General features: G+C 33.2%; 1 pseudogene; it reads left to right on the top strand.

Annotated features, from left to right (window-relative positions):
• Positions 1-22,094, top strand: part of LOC150041139 (chromobox protein homolog 3-like) — a 28,972-nt pseudogene extending 6,878 nt beyond the window's left edge.

Raw genomic sequence — 22,094 nt, 5'->3', positions numbered from 1 at the left:
ATAGCTACAATTTTAAGCATGAGCACCTATTCTTAGCTAAATGACCCTTTTTAATGCAATGTATATATCAACCTGCTATTGTTATAACCTGTTTTTTCCCTTAGATCTCTTTATTCTCTGTAGAAAAATATCAGTTTACTCTATTGCAGGTCTCTGCTAGTAGAGCCCAAGGTTTCTACTGATTATGACAAATGAGGGGAACCATTGAGCCTAATTTCCTTTAAGTCTGGCTTACTTCACTTAATATGATTTTTTCTAAGACTTTCCATTTCCTAACAAATGGGGCGATGTCGTTTTTTCTGACAGAAGCATAGAATTCCATTGTGTACAAATACCACAACTTGTTGATCCGCTCATCAACTGAGGGACAAAACCTTGATACATAAGGCCATATAGTATGAAGCTAATTGAAAGGACCTCCAGGATATTGAATCAAAAGCCATACAATGAATGATTGTTGTCCTTAATGTACTATGTTGTCTTTCATCTCTTTTGCTTTCCCTTGGTTATCTCATATTGTTACAGTATCTCACTTTGTTATCTGATATATTGGATTTATTTGTATTTGGTTATTTGAAATTGGATAGGGAAGGGGGGAAAACCAAGATGGGGGGGGGGATGGTAATGGGGACCAAGACATGTGAAAGGGTATCAATGTATGTGAATTAATGCACCTTCTATCTGGAAAATATAATGTAACCCCTTTATTAATTTCAATAAAAATATATAAAAAAATAAAAAAAGAAAGAGAAAAAAAGAAAAATATCAGTTTATAATTCAATAGATGGTTCAGACAGATCTGTATGGAAGCCAATTTAATTTGTTCTTGATACAGTGGAAATATCACTGGTTCACATAGTTCATCTTTCTAATTTAGTATTCTATTTCCATGTACAATTGATTCAGTTATTTCCAGTTTCAAAGTATGTACTAAAGTTTTATGTTCGTATTATTTCCTAGGAACACCAGAGGTTTGGGCAAAATTAATTTGTGATCTTTACTTCAGGCAAAACAAATCGGAATACTTCATTTTTCCCTCATTTAATTGCTTTCATTGTAACATTTCATTCTGATGCACAATATTAAATAAGTGAAACATCTGGTAATCTTTTTCAAAGATCATTTTACAAGGTTTATAAGACTCAAAATTGCACACTCATAAGTTTTGTTAATCACCTGGGCAGTCTGCCTCAGGAAGTTCAGTTTTAAAATCCTATTTTTCTTAAGAACTTCTAGTTTTAAAGTTACACAAATATAAGGTTAAGGAACTCTTGAGTAGGGGCAGCTTGCAATTGTTAACTATGCACAATTTTCAAGAATCTTAAGTTACATTATATTTAAACCTGGTCAACCTCGAAGGGTTATTTGAGCCACAGACTGTCATTTAAAAGGATTTTTAATTTTTTTTCATTTGGAAGACTGGACTTTCACTTTTCTTAATCATGTAGAAGTTTCTTATATTTTATTCTGACATATATTTTAGATATAAACATTCATAGCACAGTGCCTAAATTTCCTAGACCACAGTGGACAATAAATTTCAAATTAAATGGACGAGGGGCTGGGAGTTTCATTTGGTGGTAGTGTGTTTGCCTAGCATGCACGAGTCCTTGGTTAGATTCCTCGGTATGACATACACAGAAAAAGTGGGAAGCAGTGTTGTGACTCAAGTGGTAGAATGCTTGCCTTGAGATAGCGCAAGGATAGTGCCCAGGTCTGAATTAAAGCCCAAGACTAGCCTAAAAGGAAATAAACAAATAAATGGAGGAAACAGATTAATTATTCCATTCCCAATCAAAATATGTGAAAAAATATTTCAGAAATTTGTTCTTTATTATGTATTCATGTATTTTTAATTTTTCTTTGTTACTCTATTGCCTCAAAGCAATTTTTATTCTTTTTGTGCCAGTTTGGGAGCTTGAACTTGGAGTCTGAGCAGTGTCCTTGGGATTTCCTCAAGACTAGCTAGCACTCTACCCCTGGAGCCACAGCACCACTTCTGGCTTTTCTATATATGTGGTACTTAGGAATCAAACCCAAGACTTCATTCATGCTAGGCAAGCACTCTACCAGTAGAACAAACTCCTGGCCCAAATTTTATTCTTTTGTTTAATACAAGAAGTGATCTTTAATGAGAATTCATATCCATGATTTTAGATATTGCTCATACCATGCAGTTTTAAATATTATTCTATGATTTTTTAAGCACCTAAGTATTTTATAAGTATCATTTTACTGTATTACCTTACAAACTTCATAGTAAAAGAGTAGCAAAGAAGATCAAGATTATGTGTCATTTTTTCTCATATATATAATATGAATCCAGGAGGGCGAAGATACACTAAAATAAATCTGTAACTGAGAGAATAAATCCAGTATGTCAACTTTCCTTGACAAATGCCATTCTCAGAGAAATGGCTGAACACAGAAAATGTAATATTAAGCAAAGTAAACCTTAGAAACACAAATGTTTAATGCTCTTAAATATATATGGATATTTGTCCTAGAGTATCAACTAGTGGGATAAGGTTAGATGCCCAGGTAAAAAAGAAGGAAAATAGTTAGAATAATAGATGTACATACATGAAATTGGAACAGGGGAAACTCAGTGAGGCTAATTTTAGCAAAGGGGGAGGAAGAAAAATGGAGGTGTTGATTCGATTTATATAAATGGACATCGGATATACTGAATATATAAATGAGCATATTAAACAGACACATCCATGTATAAGCAATTAATGCTAATAAAATAGTGTATGTCAGCCCAGAATTCCAGATTAACTTTTAGCATAAAGATTATATAATATTTGCAGTGCATAATCACTTGAGTCTATGTTGTCAACACTTGTGTAAGAGCTAGTTTTTATATATTATTAAACAAGCATATGTTAAGCATATCATATCTACATAAATTATTAATGATACAAGCACTGAATATTGTTCACCATTAATTTTTGTGACTTGCAATCTATCAATTTACAAACATGTCTTTTTGAATTATAGTTTCAAGCTAATTTAAACATTGTTTAAACAATTGAAGCATTTTAATCCAACAAAGTTCCTTGCATTTCATTTCTAAATTATCTTTAAAATAATTTCTTTCTGACAGCATCATCGTCCCATTTGTAAGGAAATGGAAAGACTTAGAAAAAAATCATATTAATTGAAGTAAGCCAGACTCATAATCTGTAGAAACCTTGGGCTCTCCTAGCAGAGATTTACAATAGAACAAAATCTAGAGACATTAGGCCAAATAGTATGACACTTAATGTAAGGACCTCCAGGATATGGAAACAAAAGCCATATAATGAGTGACTGTTGTCCTTAATGTAATATGTTATCTCTCATCTCTTTTGCCATCCCTTCGTCATCTCATATTATTACAATATTTCACCTTGTTATCTGACATATTTTATATGTGCTTTATTGGTTATTTGAAATTGGATAGGGAACAGGGGAAATCAAGATAAGCGGGGGGAGGGTGGGAGGGAAATGTGGACCATGTCATGAGAAAGGGTATCAATGTTTGTGAAGTTATGCACCTTCTATGTACTGAATATAATGTAGCCCTTCTATTAATCACACTAAAAATAATTTCTTGTATGGTTCCTAGGCATTTTCTTGGAAAAGTTTTATTGAGTTATCAATTGAAGGATTAATTTTAGCAAGATGCATATAGCCACAGCGCCATTTCTTGTGGTGGTTTATTGGAGATAAGAGTCTCATAGACTTTTGTGCCTGGGCTGGCTTTGAACTGCAATCTTCAGATCTCAACCTCCTGAGTAACTAGGATTATGGGCCTGAGCCTCCGGTGTTCAGCATATGTATTTTTAAACTTTAAAATTAATTCAAATTTATGTTCACATACTGCTAGTATATTTTCAGAAAAAAATTGTGTAGATATGTGGACACTGTGATAAAACATTAACATATTCAGAATATGAACTGTTCAGTTTCCAACTTTCCATTTTGTTTTGACATAAAATATAGTATTAAACTATATATAAACAGTTCATATTATTTTAAATTTTACAGTATAGTTTTTGCCTATAAAATTCCATTGAAAAGATGATATGTAGTCAAAGTCTAATTTTCAGAATATCATAGGCTTTAAATTTTAAAATTTGATTCTTTTCTTTTTTTTCTCTTCCTTTTTATTGAAAGAAGGTTGTATTACATAACCCAACTATTCCTTCAGCGCAAAATCCTCTTATAACACCTTGTCACACAATTGGATACTGCTATTTTATACTCAGGGAAAATACAATATAAGGAAGGAAAATGAATATATGTATATATATGTATATATATATATATATATACACATACACACATTCAGTCAGTTTTCTGGTACGGAGAAGTAGATCATTTGAAATATACCTAATGAAAGTTGGATATTGAGTGTTTTATTTCTAAGATTGGCATTAGTAGAAAAATAGTTTACATTCATAACTAAAAGTCATACAATGATTTTATCTTTAACAAGTTATTACACACATATCAAAGGCAATAATGGCCAAAATGTACAACTGATTCATTACTTTTATTAGATTGTACAAAATAAAAATTTAAAACTTTGTAGAATTCCATTGTATATATATATATATATATATATATATATATATATATATATATATATATATACACCACATTTTCTGTGTCCATTCATCTTTAGTAGGGCATCTGGATTTTTTTCATCACCTGGCTATTGTGAATAATGCAGAGAAGAACATAGCTAAACAGGTGCCCTTATCATATCATGATCTTCAGGATAGATGCCCAGGAGTGGAATGGCAGGATCATAAGGAACGTCAATTTTTAGTTCTTTAAGAAACCACCACATTGCTTTCCAGAGTGGCTGAACTAGCTTACAATCCCACCAGCAGTGTGGTAGGATTCCTTTTTCTCCACAACCCCGCTAGCATCTGTCAATGTGTGAGTTCAAAATCTTGGCCATTCTTGTTGGGGTAAGGTGGTATCTTAGGGTAGTATTTACTTGCATTCCCTTTATGATCGTGGATGATGACCATTTTCTCATATGGTTTTATGCCATTTTAAACTTTTCTTTTGATAAGTCTCTCTTTAGTTCCCTTGCCCATTTAGTGAATGGTTTGTTGGGTTTGGGGGGTATTATTTTCTTGAGTTCCCTGTAGATACTGGATATTAAGCATTTGCCTGATGTATTATTGGTAATGGTCTTTTCCCAGTTGGTTGCCTGTCTCTCTACTTTAGTGTCTATGCTTTTATCAGTGCAGAAACTTTATTTTTAGGTAGTCCCATTTATCGAGTCTCTCTCCAATCTGTTGTGACCCTGATACTCTGTTCAGTAAATTTTTGCCCGTGCCTATGAGTTCCAGTGTCTCTCCAACTCTATCGTGTAGCAGTTTCAATGTTCCTGGTCCGACATTGAGGTCTTTGGTCCATTTTGAGTTAATGCTTGTGTATGGCAAAAGGCTAGGGTCAGTTTTTTGTTTTCTGCATGTGGCTTCCCAGTTTGTTGAATTCTACATAGCCAACAGACAAGATAAAATAATGGCATTTGTAGGGAAGTGGATGAATCTACAGCAAATCATATTGAGTGAGACAAGTCAAGACCAAAGGAACAAAAAGTTCATGGCATCCTTAATATGTGGATATTAGATCCAAACAGTACAAGAGCGAGGACTCTATATTTATGTGTCCAATGCTATGAACAAGGTACTGGAAATATAAACATAACTACATAAACATAAAAGTCTATGACTGTATAGACATAATGTTTTATAACATAGATTAATATGTATCTATGGTATACAAACCCTCAGCCTAATTTTAATTATGTTCTAAAATCTAAGTACCAGCGATTGTATATATAGATTCCCTTCTTAAATACTTGTTTGTTAAATATATCATTTGAAATATGATGTAAAAATCAACGTTAATAAATTTTTAATAAAAAATTTAAATGTTAAGACAAACAAAAGCACTAAAGAAACTGAAATAAGGAACAAAGTAGGTAAGACTGTTAGACTGTTAATATCAAACTATACTCATATTTTGCCAGTCCTGGGGCTTGAAATAAGGGACTAAGTAAGTATCTTTGGACACTTTTTGCTCAAGGCACTGCCACTTGAGCCGCAGTGCAGCTTCCAGGTTTTTCTGGGTATGTGTTACCCAGGAATCAAACCTAAGGCTCCATGTGAGCTAGGTAAGCACTCTACACTCATGGCCCCAAACTATACTCATGTTTATAGCTGAATTTGTTTCAAGATACCTGTGATTTCATCACTTCTTTATGGAAACTCTTAAGGCTACTTGTTGCAACTAATTTTAGACCTAAAGTTTGGACAACTTCTAGGTAGCTCAATTCAAAATAAACATGTCATTTCTCTGAAAATATTCTCACCTTTTTTTAAAAAAAAGTAAAATGTATTTTTGCATCCCTTGACTTGGTTTCAAAACTCCAGTTTCCCTCATTTGGTTCAAAAATGAATGGTCCACAGATATTAACCCACAGACCTATGGCCATATAATCTTTGTTAAGGGAGCCAAAAAAAATAGAATGGAAGAAAAACAGCCTCTTCAACAAGTGGTGCTGGCAGAACTGGTTAAGCACCTGCAGAAAACTAAAGTTAGATCCTTCTTTGTCACCCAGCACCAGGATTAACTCCAAATGGATCAAAGCCCTGGAGGTAAAAGCAGATACGCTGAAAACTTTACAAGAAGGAATAGGAGATACAATAAATCTCCTTGGAACAGGTTGAAACTTTTTAATAAGGACCCAGAAACCTAAGAAATCAGAGAAAGTCTGGATAAGTGGGACTGCATTAGACTGCAGAGCTTCTGTATGGCAAAGGTTATAGCTAGCAAAAGAACTAGAAAGCCTACAGAGTGGGAGAAGATCTTCACTAACCATACAATGGACAAAGACCTCATATCTAAAAATATATGAACAGCTAAAAGAATTGAATCACTCCAAAACTAATATCCAAAAACATAGCCATTCCATTAAAAGATGGGCCAATCACTTAGATTGTTCTCTGAAGAAGAAATAAGAATGGCCTATAGACACAAGAAGAAATGCTCAAACTCTCTGGCCATAAAAGAAATGCAAATCAAAACAACTCTAAGATTCCACCTCACTCCAGTTAGACTGGCCAGGATCAAGAAATCTAATAACAACATTTGCTGGCAGGGATGTGCAAGGAGGCATCAATACTACACTATTCGTGGGAGTGTAAACTCGTTAAACCACTATGGAAAGCAGTATGGCAGTTCCTCAAAAGACTAAACATAGAGCTCCCCTATGATCCAGCAATTCCACTACTTGGCATTTGCCCTACCGTCCAGAAACAAGGACATACTAAATCCACTAGCACAATGATGTTCATTGCAGCACTACTTACCATAGCAAAGATAGGGAAACAGCTCAGATGCCCCTCAGTTGATGACTGGATCAACGAGATGTGGTATTTATACACAATGGCATTCTATGCTGCTCTCAGAAAGAACGACATCACCCCATTTGTAAGGAAATGGAAAGATAGAAAAAATCATATTAAGTGAAGTAAGCCATCCCCAAAGGACTATAAGATTTTTTTCTACCTCCAATGAAAAGGTGTTTTTGTTTTGTTTTGTTTTGTTTTGTCAGTCCTGGATTGAACTCAGGCCTGAGCACTGTCCTTGTGCTATCTCAAACCTAGAGCTCTACTTGAGCCACAGCACCACTTCCAGCTTTCTCTACCTATGTATGTGGTACTGAGGAATTGAACCCAGGCCTTTGTGCATGCTAGGCAAGCATTCTACCACTAGGCCAAACTCCTGGTGCTGAAAAGTTGTTTTTGTAAACCAAATTTCCTCATTATTTCTCCTACTACACTGGACATTTTTCTTTTCTGCTTTTTTAATTGAAGAATTTATTAACATTGATTTTACATCATATTTCAAATGTCATGTTTAACAAACAAGTAAACACTGAAGATTTTTCAATGTTCACTTGCATGAAAATACTCAGGTTCCTTAGCTTCATGAACACTGTGATATATTAGTACCCATTTTTTTTACTGTAATCTTGTTTTCAGGGTTAACCCATAGATACAGACTCAAAAGTATGGATGCCTCTGACTGAAATTTCATCAAAGTAACCAAAATTTTGGTGGTTCAAGTCTATTGCTGTTTTTCCTACATTATTTTTCCTGATGAAGTGTGTAGTTATTTGTTCATTTACAGTCAACTCTTCTATCATCAAAGGTTTTATTTGTACATCTTTTACTTTTATTCATATCCCACCTTTCTAGGCATCACAGGCAGTTATTTTCTAGCACTGCATCAATGCAAAAAACTTTGTTGTATAGAACAAGCTCTGTTTACATTTTTTAAGACTAGTCATAAATAAAGACCTTGACACTATAAAATATCACTGTGTACTCTTTATTAGCATATCTTCTATCTCAGGTCCTTAGCCCTGCCCTCAAAACCAGTTGATTTGGACAGGCATAACTGCAGCTGGCTTTCAGCTATGACTATTCCTCTCACTTTACTTCCCAGGGCAGTGTTTTAACCCCAGCTCCCAGATGCTTCACCAAAATGCTCTCTAACTGTAGCTGTTAGAGTCAGAAAACCCTACCACACCTAGTGCCATCATTGGAGGTAGAAAAAAAGCTTATAGTCCTTTGGTTCTGCTTCACTGGAAAAATAAAACCTACTACATGATTGGAGAGAGGTGATATTTACTTTTAACAAGGAAAATAATATATTTCTCCCTATTTTGAGCCTTTTTATTTTGGTTTGTTATTGTTTTGACATCTTTTTTCAGACTGTCTCTGTACAGAGAAAAACTTAGGATTCTTAATTCAAGTATCCTAGTTCTCTTTGCTTTATAAAATTATTAGAGGAGTAATTGATATTAATTGTTCACTATTTCTAAATAATTTCTTTGTATTTGCATTGTTGATTTTGTCATTACTATCTCCTTTTTCTTATTTGAGTAGTATTTGCACAAATTGCAGCAAGAAAGAAATGAAATAAAGTGAGATGTTTCCTCTAATTATGATCCATCAATAATGAATCCAATAACCAAACATAGATCAAATGACAAGGAATTCAAAACTTTACTTTTAGAAATGATCAAAGATCACAAATATGATTAGCAAAAAGATAAAACACTCTTCAGTCTTTTAACTAATACTAAAATAATATATACAGATAAATGAAGTAAGGAAGTCAAGAGTAACAAGAGAAACTCAATAACATAGATAGGAAATTCAGCACGGAAAATGAGACTGCAGAAAAAGCATACTTTGGAAATATAAAGCTAAATGAAGATTATTTAAAAAGCAAGATCAATACTTTCAAACACTGAAAAAAAATCAGGAGACCAAATGTAATAACCTATAGGGTAGAATATGAAGCTGAAATAAAATCAAAGTATAGTAGACCCATTCAAAACAATTAAGGAAGAGTACATCTAAAATTTGAGAAAGATGCCCAGAGTGGTGGCTCACACCTATAATCCTAGCTACTCAGGAGGCTGAGCTCTGAGGATCAAGGTTCAAAGCCAGTTTGGGCACAAAAGGACTGGAGACTCTTATCTCCAATTCACCTCTAGAAAACAGGAAGTGGGGCTTGGCTCAAGGGTAGGGTGGTAGCTTTGAACTGAAGAACTTAGTTACACCGCCTAGACCCAGGGTAGGGAAGTAGAGTTGAGCTAAAGAGCTCAAGGACAGTGGCCAGGCCAAGTTCAATCTTCATGAACCCCCACCAAAAAAAACTGAGATAGCCATAGATATCTAAATACAACAGGCATTAAACTGCAAAAGAAATGACCAAAGAAAACAAACACAAAACAACTTCTGTTTAGCACATAGATAAAATTCCAAGACTAAAGAGTAAAAAAGGCTCCTGAAAGGAGCAATAAATAAATGCCTTTTGAGGCACTGCCACACTGCTTTCCATAGTGGTTGAACGAGTTTGCACTCCCACCAACAGTGTAGTAGTGATCCCTCCTGGCCACATCCCCTCCAGCATCTGTTTTTATTAGTTTTTTTTTTTTTTTGATCCTGGCCATTCTAACTGGAGTGAGGTGGAATCTTAGAGTTGTTTTCATTTGCATTTCTTTTATGACCAGAGATATCAAGCATTTCTTCATGTGTCTATAGGCCATTTTTGTGTCTTCTTCAGAGAAGACTCTCTTTAAGTCTTTGGCCCGTCTTTTAATGGGATGGTTGTTACTTTGGAGATTAGTTTTGAAGTGATTCAATTTTTTGAGCTGTTGATATATTTTAGATGTGAGGCCTTTGTCCGTTGTATGGTTAGTGAAGATCTTCTCCCATTCTGTAGGCTTCCTAATTAATTTACTAGCTATGTCCATTGCCATACAAAAGCACTGCAGTTTAATGCAGTCCCACTTATCCAGACTTTCTCTGATTTGTTGTGTTTCTTGGTCTTTATTGGACACTCATATATTTAATCTAAGGATTTGTTTTTTACTTTTTATTAAGTTGATTCTTTTCACTTTTGTAAAAATTAGAGTATTTAAGTTGATAATTTGCTCAAATGCACATCCAATATCTGGTTTGCTGTGCATGAGATGAAGTAAAAACTTTTAGATCACTCCCACACATTTAATTATATATTATACTGTGTCCAACAAGTTACTTTCTGTACTCATATGTGCCCCTAAACTCCAAATTCATATCACCAGCTACGAGTACTTTTTGATTTTCCTGAGAAATCTGAGAATGCTCTTAGTAATTTCTGATATGTTATTGTACAGAACCTGAGCAAGTAATGTATCTCACACAAAATAGTGATCAAAGTACACCCCAGTATCCTCTCATATGAAACATCACTGACTGTCAATTCATGATTCATTCCATATCTATTTGGGTCCAGGTAACTATTTGGATAGTATAAACCTGGCTGCATAAATTTTAATTATAGCAACATCTCAGAGAGAGAAGAAAGTTTGCTTGTCACATTATGAGTACATATAATTATGTTATGTACATTTTAATCTCTATGTACTTTAGTATTTGTTTTTCCAAGGATGTTGGAATCTTGATATACAATCTGTTGTTGTGTGTGACTTTTTTTAGTACAAATCCCACTATGGAATATTTTAAAGTATCACACAATTATTAGAATGTGTACATACGTATACATGCCAATCTTTGTATTATTCCCATGGGTTTATCTTCAATTTGAAAAACTTTCTCCAGACCTAAATTATAATGCTTTGGGTAAGAATTTTATTCCAAGCAATCTTAATACCAGATAGTTTAGAAATCTTGGTTTTCAACATATTTCCAGATGATATGTTTACTCATGTGCACCAAATTTTTCTTGTAACTATTCAAATTAGATCTAGTATAATTCTAATATTGTAAAAATAATCTCCTTTCGTGCATTTTCAGTTTTGATGATAGTTGCAGTAACTCCAAAAGATTAAATGTTTTTCAGAGATGATATATTATGTACACTCTATTTCTACACCTTTTTACAACTTCCCTGAAAACAAGTAACCAAATACATAGTGAAACTATAGGGAACTGTTTTGCTCAGTATAACAAATATAAATATTTTAAGGAAAACTTGAATGTTTGTCTTTAAGCACCAACAGTTTCCAAGGTCCCAAATCAGCCCTTTACATACTACTTGACACTGAAACTAAAGAACATGTTGGAATTGAACTTTACATCTGGGGAGGTAGGGAAAAGGAAAGTGGGAGAAAAACAAGGGAAGGGGGTAAATGTTCCAAAAGAAATGTACTCATTAACGTACATATGCAATTGTAACCCCTCTGTTTACCACTTTGACAATAAAATTGAATTTAAAAAGGTAGACATTATATTCCACAATATTATATTACCATACTTAGATATCATTTAACATATTTACTTTAGTTCCAATTTTCTGATAGTACTAGAGACTAAATTCAGATTTACACACATGCTAAGCAAGCATTATACTATCAATTTGGTGGTGTTTCAACTCATGTGGTATATTTTGGTTTAATACTATACCACTCACTTTCAAGGAGGAGATATTAATAATCATTAACATTTCAGTCATGTGAATCCCTAAGTGCCTGCCAATTTACTCTATGTGTTTTTGTAGAACATATTTAATTTTCCTTAGTTCGTAGCAATTCACACATTTGCAAGGAGTTGTCAATTATGTAAAAGATATCCAGTGTTTTATAAACTAAGGAAAATGTGTGATTGTTAAGTTTCTGCTACCGTTATCAGTGATAAACCAAGAAGACACAGATTTCTATTTATTTCATAAGATTTCAAAGCCAAGGAAAACATAATTTCAAAAATATTTATTATAAAATCCCTTAGATAACCAATTTTTCCTGACAATAAATGGAATATTTTCTGTTACCATGAAAACATTTCTAGGTTTTGGTAACTCACATATGAAATTCTAGGTACTCTGGAAGTTGTGATCTGAGAATCACAGAGTTTGAGGCTAGCCCACGCATAAAAGTCCATGATATTCTTTTCTCCAAATGATGTGCAAATAGCTATAACTAGACATAGAATGCCAGATTTGGTGGAAAGGCCAAGTGAGAGTGAGACCCCCTGAGTTCAAGCCCCAGTACGGACTCACACAAATGAAGGGTAACCCAGAAATCTTGAAAAATGTTTATCTACGGAGTCTACAAAGCATGAAGCATTTCTTCAAGACGTTTTATGTATTTTGTAGTATATAGAAACATTGTGAAGGATTAATTTTATCATTTGATATTTAACTGGACTACAAAATCCAGAAGGTAAATGTTAATCCCCAAATTATTTTTATTTTATAAGCACATAATACTATACAATGTGTGATATATGATAGCAACTATGTTTATATGAATGGATGGATTTGTATTATAAGATTAAATTGAGAAAAACATTTTTTTTTTGCCAGTCCTGGGCTTGAGCTCAGGGCCTGAGCACTGTTCTTGGACTTTCTCAAGGCTAGAGCTCTACCACTTGAGAGTCAGCACCACTTCTGGCTTTTTTTTCTATATCCGGTACCAAGGAATTGAACCCGGGTCTTCAAGCATGCTAGCCAAGCACTTTAACCACTAGGCCAAACTCCCAGCCCGAGAAAAACATTTTAGAAGAAAATTGATTAACTGTGATATGAAGATATGCTCAAGTGAAAAGTAAAGATATTTCTAGTTTTTAGTAAAGAAATCTAAAAAGATGTAACATGGCACAACACGGAATGATGATTTAATAGAACATTACATTGTGAAGGGAGGTAGCTGAGCGGTCAATGAGCAGTATAGTAGCAATGATCCTCAAAGAAGCGTATGTGTGTCATTAGTGGTGTTACCAACAGAAATCAAGTTCTGTTTCTTTCTAAATTTTCCCTAATATGCAGGTGAGTCACATACAACTTGCAATTTACCTGTGAAAATTCCAGAGAGCCTTATTTGTATAGTATTCCAGAACATAATTACATTTCTAAAAATAGTTTGGTATATATAATATATCTGAGGTGGCATGATCAGTGTTGTTTATGTGGACTGTAAAATTCAAATTTTTTGTATCACCAGTAATCCTCGATTGAGCTTTGATCTCAACCACAATTCCTTTATTTGACTTGCACTAGAAGGTAATGAAAACAATATTTGAGTTAGCAAATAGTTACAAAGGTTTTTATATCTAGAAAATGGCACACATCTATATAAATGCCATTCTATTTTTCTAACTATATGTTTAATAAACCTGTATTGATAATAGTAGTAGATTATAGATAAGTAACCAATATTTTCAAATATATTCTAAAATAGAAATAAATTATATTAATGGTAATGTTTACTACTGCAAAACTTTAGCAAAATGTATATGCTTCTTGTCAACAATTTTAAACACCTTTATGTCTAGCTTACAAGAACATATGCACCTGGTGTTCCTTTACCTCTTTTGCATGTCTATGGTTCACCAATGTGATCTTAATCCTCTCTCCAGACCTACATTATCAAGCTTACTATTTTATAGGAAAAGGAAGTGTGAAATAGTTTGTAAATGACCAGAGATATGATCAAGATGAATGAAGTGAAAGAATAATCATATATATGCTCTCTATGGAAAATGAAAAGAAAGTGTCTATTGGCTTTCAAGGAAGAATGAACTTTTCTACCTGGTTTTATTTTATTTATTTTTATCTTTTAAATATCACTATATAGGGGTTACCATTCAACATGTCAGTTTATTAAAAATGGGATTAATAACTATTTAACTCTCTTATAATGACCCTCATTAAAGAAAAACAGATTAAATAAATTTATACAAAATTAGATTTGGACGGAAACCAATGCTGCTTTTGTGAAAAAAATACCGGTTTAAATTACATTAGTATGAAGCTAAAACACTTCTGATTTACTAAAAATAAAACCATTACTGAACAATGTATATTATTATAACAAAAGTTAAACTATTGCATTCTAGATCTATAAAATATTGTCAACCAACCTGAAAAGGTTGTTGCTTGTATTTCCACACTTCTGGATAAACTTGTCTACTTAATGTTAATAAGCCCATGGAATAAACCTGTTACTGTTTATTTGAAAAATGCTATTAGGGGCATCTAAGAGTAAACTCATCTCAGGAAAAGGAATGGGAAAAGACACATTTAAATTCACAGATGAGGAATAATAATTTTGAAGATAAAACTTACGAATGTCCCTAGAAACTATAGTTAATGTAATTTAATGAACACATATGATCAGATGAATGTTTCATGAAGGCTTCTGAAATTTTAGAGTATAAATATTCATGCAGGTAAAGGAAAAATTTTGTTCTTTTTTTGTTTTTGCCTGGAAACCTATAAAAATTTTGGCTCACCGAGGATATCAGTAAGGTAGCATTGTGGAGGAACTCAACATTATTATAGTTTGGCTCTAGTAGGTAGAATGACATCTAGGAAACATATTGAGCAGTGTCAAAAATTTTATATTGTTAATTGTGGAGAAGGAGTTAATAGTACATTGCAAAAATGCATTTTCAGCTTGCAATGATGTTCTGTTTATATTAATTCATCATTTCCCCTCTCTTACTTTCAATTCTTTGCCTCTTCTTTTCTAAAAAAATGCTGTCCTCTTGTCCCAAATTAGCTAGTCTCTGGCTGAGTGAAAAATAGACACAGGTCAGAATAATATATCAGCCAAGGAAAAACTGATATCTGAGATATTCTACCATTCTAGAAAAAACAAATCCCATAATTTTACTCCTAGTCATAGATAACACTAAATGCAACGATATTTCTTCATTGAATTTTAAAACTCCCACAATACATATGAAGAAAAGAGAATCTTCTAATTAATCTTGAAAAAAATTCTTTAAATAACTTTTGGGACTTCTCAGTACGTAAACAGGGATCTGGAAACTAACTTATCTTAACTGCTCCTTGAGAAAGAAGTATTCTCAAACCACAGCTTTAATCCAGAAGAAAGGCTAGGGTTTTGGAATGCATGATTTTTCTCTGTAATCTTAAATTCTCTTTATTTCTCAATAGTTTAGAAATATGTTTAAACTTTGATTTTTAACTTGTCAAGCCATAATCATTGTGTACAACTTGTGAAAAAGATTGAGTTAAAAAGCAGCCATGCAGCACTTGGAAAGAAATCTGTTACTTAAGTAAAAATATGTTTTCCACAGCTTAGAATGACTACTTATTTTAGGTTAAAAAATAATTGGAAAATTTTGCATGTGTTCTTTCACTGACAAAAGAAGACATTTCTAATGTACTATGTCTGCAAATTACACTTATATTCAGTTGAAAGAAACTGGGACTTTTATAATAAAAATATTTATTCTAATAATTTAAATAAATATTTCAACCATAACATAGGGGAAAACAGTATTGTCACACTTAAATTTCTGAAATATAAATATTATATATTACCACAACTCAATGGATCAAATCAACTTTATACAGTTAGTCTGGGTTGGTTTTCTACTTCAGCTTTCTTGACCAACTACTGTCTCTTTTTCATAATAAAAATTACAACAGTTATACAAGTTTCTACTATGTACCTAGGCAAATCCTTCATGAATCTTTATTTTAGTGTATAAATATCTATATTTTCTAGAACAATTTCAGAAATGAACTAATCATACAATTTTTGTACTCTTACATTTCTAATATTTCTTACTGATAAGTGTAAAAGAACAAAACTAAAAATTATCAAATCTGAAACTTCTGTGGGTGATGACAAAACCTAAGACATAATCTACTCTAAGCCTGGAAGTTATCCAGATAAGCTGATCCATCTTTGAGATACCAGCTGCGGATAACATGATTCCCGAATCATCACAATGAAACAAGAGAGTTTTGCAAATTACATTCAAATCTGAGAATTAACACATACCATTTTCATTCCAAAATATAGTAACCTGACTCAAGCTATTAGGTAACTAGTAAATACAAAGGAAAACACACATGCCTTATGAACATTACAAGTCTCTGCTCCATTGTTCTAGGATATCACTAATCAAATGTATTTTTATACAAATTACGGAGTGACTTTTTAAAAATTATAACACATCTGAGGTATCAATCAAAATTTGGCATTTCTAACACTACCCCAAGTAATGCTGATGCTTCTGGTTTTAATGAATACGTTGGGGGGAAAAGATCCCAGATTTTATGCCAGAGTAGAATATCTTACTCATGGCTTATTAAAATATTTATATTTATAAAATGTTAAATTTTCACCAATAATGCATTCACTAGTGACTTATAGGTTTATCACTGTTTCATACTTTTGTTAACACTGAGGGCATTCAGACACCTTCAATTTAACTCTACTTAATAGAATATTAAATATTAATTCTAATTGTAAATTTAATTTGAATTTCTCTATCCATTGAAGTTTCACATCATTACCTGTTTCATTTTCTTTTCTTTTGTAACATTTCTGATTTCTGTATTCAAAATGACATTTCTATATATTTTAAGTTGTACCCCAAAGAAGCAGACACTAAATTGAGATTCATGAAATAGTGCTTTATTTGGAACTTTTTCCAAGACATAATTAGTACTGTGGCTGTGGAATCCAGAATGGAAAAATGATAATTCATGCCACGAATTCTAACTTCTTGGTTAACAGTGTTGCTAGCAAAACAAAACTTCCCAATTATTTTCTACTTCTCCTTCAGGCAGACAAAACTAAATCCTGCAGCCTACATTCCTTCAAAAAAATCCCAGACATAGGTTATTGGAAATGAAGTCATATGGGCAATGATGTGAACAAAAACGATGAGGATAAAATTTTATATTTCATTGTCTTATGATGTTTGCTTATATATAATGAGTCTATCTCTGTTCAATTCTGTACTTTAAATCTCTCCTCAAATATACTTATTTGTGTTTGTTATACATAGTTTAATGATTTGAAGTTCATTAATTCAGTCAAATATATCAAAATATTAGCATGGTTATTTTTTAAATTTTGAATAAAAATGCAGTACATATCAGGCAAAATAAAAGTAGCTACCATAAGAAAAAATATATACCTGAGATGTAGTCAGTAATTTGGGAATGAATCTCTTATTATTATGAAATACTATTTTCTATAACTGTTGAGTACAATATATCATAGTAAATAAACTATTTTTACTAAGTTTATAGTATTATGGTAAATGGTTAAAAACATTGAAAAGTTGCTATGTATCTGCATTTTGGAAGATATTACTAGAAATAAATGAGTCCGATTTGACTAATTTACGGAAATATTGAAACAATTTGTGGACAAAATTCAGCAATCAAGGATTATAAAGAAAATGTCCACTGCTTGTAGATGCTACGTATTTAAAGATAGAACTGAAAGGGCTGGGAGTTGGCCTAGCGGTAGAGTGCTTGCCTAGCATGCACGAAGACCTGGGTTCGATTCCTGGGTACCACATACATAGAAAAAAAAAGCTGGAAGTGGTGCTGAGGCTCAAGTGGTAGAGCTCTAGCCTTGAGAAAGTCCAAGGACAGTGCTCAGGCCCTGAGTTCAAGGCCAGGACTGGCAAAACAAAAACAAAACAAAGATAGAACTGAAAACTTTCAGAAATAAATGAAAATTATGTTTCCTTAATTAAACAACTCAGCTCTGCTATACAGATCAAATTAATGAAGGTATCACCTTACCACAGATCTCTTTTTTTGGGGGGTATGGGGGTCATGGGACTTGAACTCGGCCTGGGCATTGTCCCTGAGCTCTTCAGCTCAAGGCTACGGCCCTACTCTTGAGCCAAACCCCACTTCCCATTTTCTAGAGGTTATTTGGAGATAATAATCTCAGGTCCTTTTGTGCCTGGGCTGCCTTTGAACCTTGATCGTCAGATCTCAGCCTCCTGAGTAAGTAGGCTTACAGGCGTAAGTCACTGTGCTTGGCACCACATATTATTTCTAGTGTACTAAAAGTAATTAACGTTAGTGGAGAGCTGGAGAAAAATGGGGCCAGGCATAGACTACTTCAGACTTGTGAATAATGTCAAAAATTAACAATATTTTGAGATTTTCCCATATACTTGTTAGTATTAGTTTTGACATCCCATATATGAATAGACCATACCTAGATCAGAATCAAGCCCTCTGTTACTTTCAACTCATTTCTCCATTATTTAAAAATATTTGTAAGAAGTTTCACTGTTCTATTTCCACCTGTGTACATAAAATACTTTGAAAATGTTCATCTTACCTCTTTGTTTTCTTCTTTACCCTCCCAATAGTACTCTTACTCCAGGAAAAGAAACGTCTTGCATTCCTATCATTCACTTTTAAGTATATCTAAATTGTTCAAATAAGTTTCCCCAAGGAATTCCACTGTTTATATTCAGGTTTTTCATCAGATTTCTCTGACTCTCACCCCTCTCCTATACCCTATTTCTTCAAAGTAGTTCGTGAGTTTCATTTTGCTATTTTCATTCACAGATGCAAGACAATGTGTCGTTGTTCACACCCTAATGTACTCTTTTGTTCTGGGGATAAACTTATGGCCAAGTTACTATTAATCTGAGTTAAAACTATTTTAATGGTTCAAATAAAAAATGGTTCCTAAATTGCCACTACAAAGAAGTAAGCCATGAAAGTCCTTCAACACTAAAATCAAATATGATAACAAAAGAGGCTGAAAAGGAAAAAGGTACCAATAAAAATAATTTAGATAAAAAGTTGAACCAATAGTAAAGAAAACAAAGCAATTAAAATGACCATCACAACAGAATATTAAACATAAATGCCCAAGTAATGAACTAGTACTTACAACTGGATAACCTACATAGTGTAGAGCAAATTTTTTGAGCATACATAATGTAAAAAAATAAATAAATTGCATATAGAATGAGCAATTCAACAAATGTTAAATGCAAATTGTAGCAAGAGAGGCCACAGCTTATTGATACACAAGGGAGATGTTAAATAGATTAGAAAAAAAACAATTTTTCATGAATAAAATAATATGCAAATTCTCATATTTTGGTACCAGTAGTGCAACATTATGGATACTCTGAAATGATAATCACTGTAGTAGGTATAAAGGAATATAACTAAGAATAGAATCGGTGAGCATAAAGACATCAATTAAATTTACAAAGTCTGAACAACAAAACTGAGTACTATGTCATACTCAAGATGAAACATTTATGAATTACTGAATTATGGGAAGTAAATGAAACTTTCACTGAAAATTTAACAATTAACACCTTTAAACTATGATAACTCACACTGACATTAGACATAGATAATGCTACAAAAATACACTATACATATATATTCTAAAGCAATATAAATAAAGAAAAAATTCTTAGAGTACCAAATTAACAAATTAACAAAAAGAGAGGAACAAAACCCAGGAAAAATCCAAATTCATGTAATAACATATTGGTAATTACCTTTATGAAAAATAGCCTAGTCAATGAAGAATTTCAAATTTTTGAGTTTGATAGAGTAAATAAGAACAGGTAATCCAAGTATATGCTGCATATAATAAAATAATTTTAGGTTCAAAAAGCACATCCATGTTCATTGCCAAACTCATCACAATAGCCAAGGCATGAAAACACCCAATGTCCAATGATACATGAGTGGCTTCGAAAACTGTGGTACCTATATACAATGAAAATTTACATAGGCATTAGAAAGAACAAAATAATGTCGCTTGTAGGAAAATGGATGGAGCTAGAAAATGTCATGTTCTGTCAGGGAAATCAAGATTAGAAAGACAAATGGTGCATATTTTCTCTGATATGCAGTAGTAAGATCTAAAACAACCTGGGAGATGACAAATTATACAGGATTCTAGACATTCACATACAGTTAGACTGAAGGAGGATGCTCTTAGGACCGAATTATAAATGTGTAATGCCTAAGTACCTCTTCATATTTATGTAAAATAATATATATACTAAAATGAATCCCAAGATATGGAAACAAAAGTTTTTCTTTCTTTTTTTAGTTTTTGATGATTCTGTCTTCTTTGCCTTATATACAATGTGTATATTTGGGGGGAGGACACAGAACACAAGGGGAAAAGGGTGGAAAATACACCACTGAACCTCAGTGGAAATGATGAAAGTGAATTATATAACTCGTGTGGGACGGGAGGGAGGGAAGGAATGTGAGAGAATGAGGGAACAGATAATACTGTATGAAAGGAAATGTATGCATTACCTGACATACTTAAATACAATCCCTCAGTACATCTCCTCTTTGATAACTCTAAATTAAATTAAAAATAACTTTAAGTTCTAAAAATGTATGTGTGTAGCTCAATTTTACTGTGCTTACATAGCCTGCAGGAGGCTTTAGTGTTGATTTCTGGCATCTAAAAGGAGATAAGAAGAGTCAGTTAATATAGACAGTATGGTTCTAAGTGACTGCTTTTCTAATTTACAATGGGTATAAAAAGAAAGAGGTACCCTGCATAGGATGTTTTTGAAACAAGTCACTGGGAGAACATTTCTGGACACTTCCACTTTACATGATTTACACTATTACAATTATAGTCATAAGATACTGTTCATATTTATGAAAGCTTAGTTAGGGATTTTCCCTCAAAAAGCCAGTAAGCAGTCAGGTTGGTCCTTTGTATATATTCTTTTGTTTAGCAAATTCATCTTTTTGCTGGTAATATCAAGTTAGTGATCATTGAGTACTATGTTGGATATTGTTTCCTTCTAACAATTGAAAAAGAATAAGTAGACCTAAGAGGGGATGTTTTCCTCTCCATAGGTGGAGTTATTTAGGCCAAAGTGGGTAAGGGGGCTTACTGATAGACATAAGGTCTTATATTTGATCTTAATGAATGGGAATAAAGCAAGAAATTTGAGATCCTGAAGGAGTATTCCCTTCTCTGCAGGGGCTGAAGTTTGGTGATTTTTTTCTGTGATTGTTTTATACTCAAAGTTAGTAGAGTTTTTAATGGAGGTATATACATTATATTGGAATAAAGGGCTCTCATCTGGAAGTGAAATAATTGGTTTCAAGATTGGACAAACTAGAAGGGAATCTGTAGCACTGAAAATTCAAATACTAAAATTATTCTCATAAAATAAATATAGTCCTAGAAAAGACAATGCCCAGGAAAACTACTGCCTAGTATCATTCCATGGCATTCCCTCTAATTCTAGAGATTATTTTATGGAGATCAGTGTCTATATCTTGTTAACTAAGAAGAAGAATTTTTCATAAAAGTTAGATAGGTGCTTTCTCACTAGACAGGGAAGAGGTCCAATTCCTGTCAGTTTTGTAAGACAAGAGAAGCAAGTCAATCAATTTGATCTTATAAGGCACTTAGTCCTCTTGATAAGCCCTGACTTATGATAGAGTTTGATAAAGATGGACAGGTGGCCTGATGCCAATTATATATGCCTATAATTCTAGCTACTTAGAAGGCAGAGATTTTAGGAATATGGTTCAAAGCCACAATGAGCAGGAAAGTTTGTGAGAATTTTATCTCATGTTAACCTTGTCTTGTGTATTTATCTATGTACAGAATTAAGTTTATTCAGAAGAGCACCTTTGACTCCGCAGCTGCTCCGAGCGGCTGGCACCAGTCCCAGCTGTCTTCTTTGTGCCGGACTTCTGCCTCTGAGATCTCTGTGTCGCTAAAGCTTACTTAG

This window comes from Megascapheus bottae, chromosome X (genome assembly GCF_031878675.1).
Source record: "Megascapheus bottae isolate mThoBot1 chromosome X, mThoBot2.hap1, whole genome shotgun sequence".
NCBI lineage: Eukaryota > Metazoa > Chordata > Mammalia > Rodentia > Geomyidae > Megascapheus > Megascapheus bottae.
This window is presented reverse-complemented; position numbering and strand designations above follow the sequence as displayed.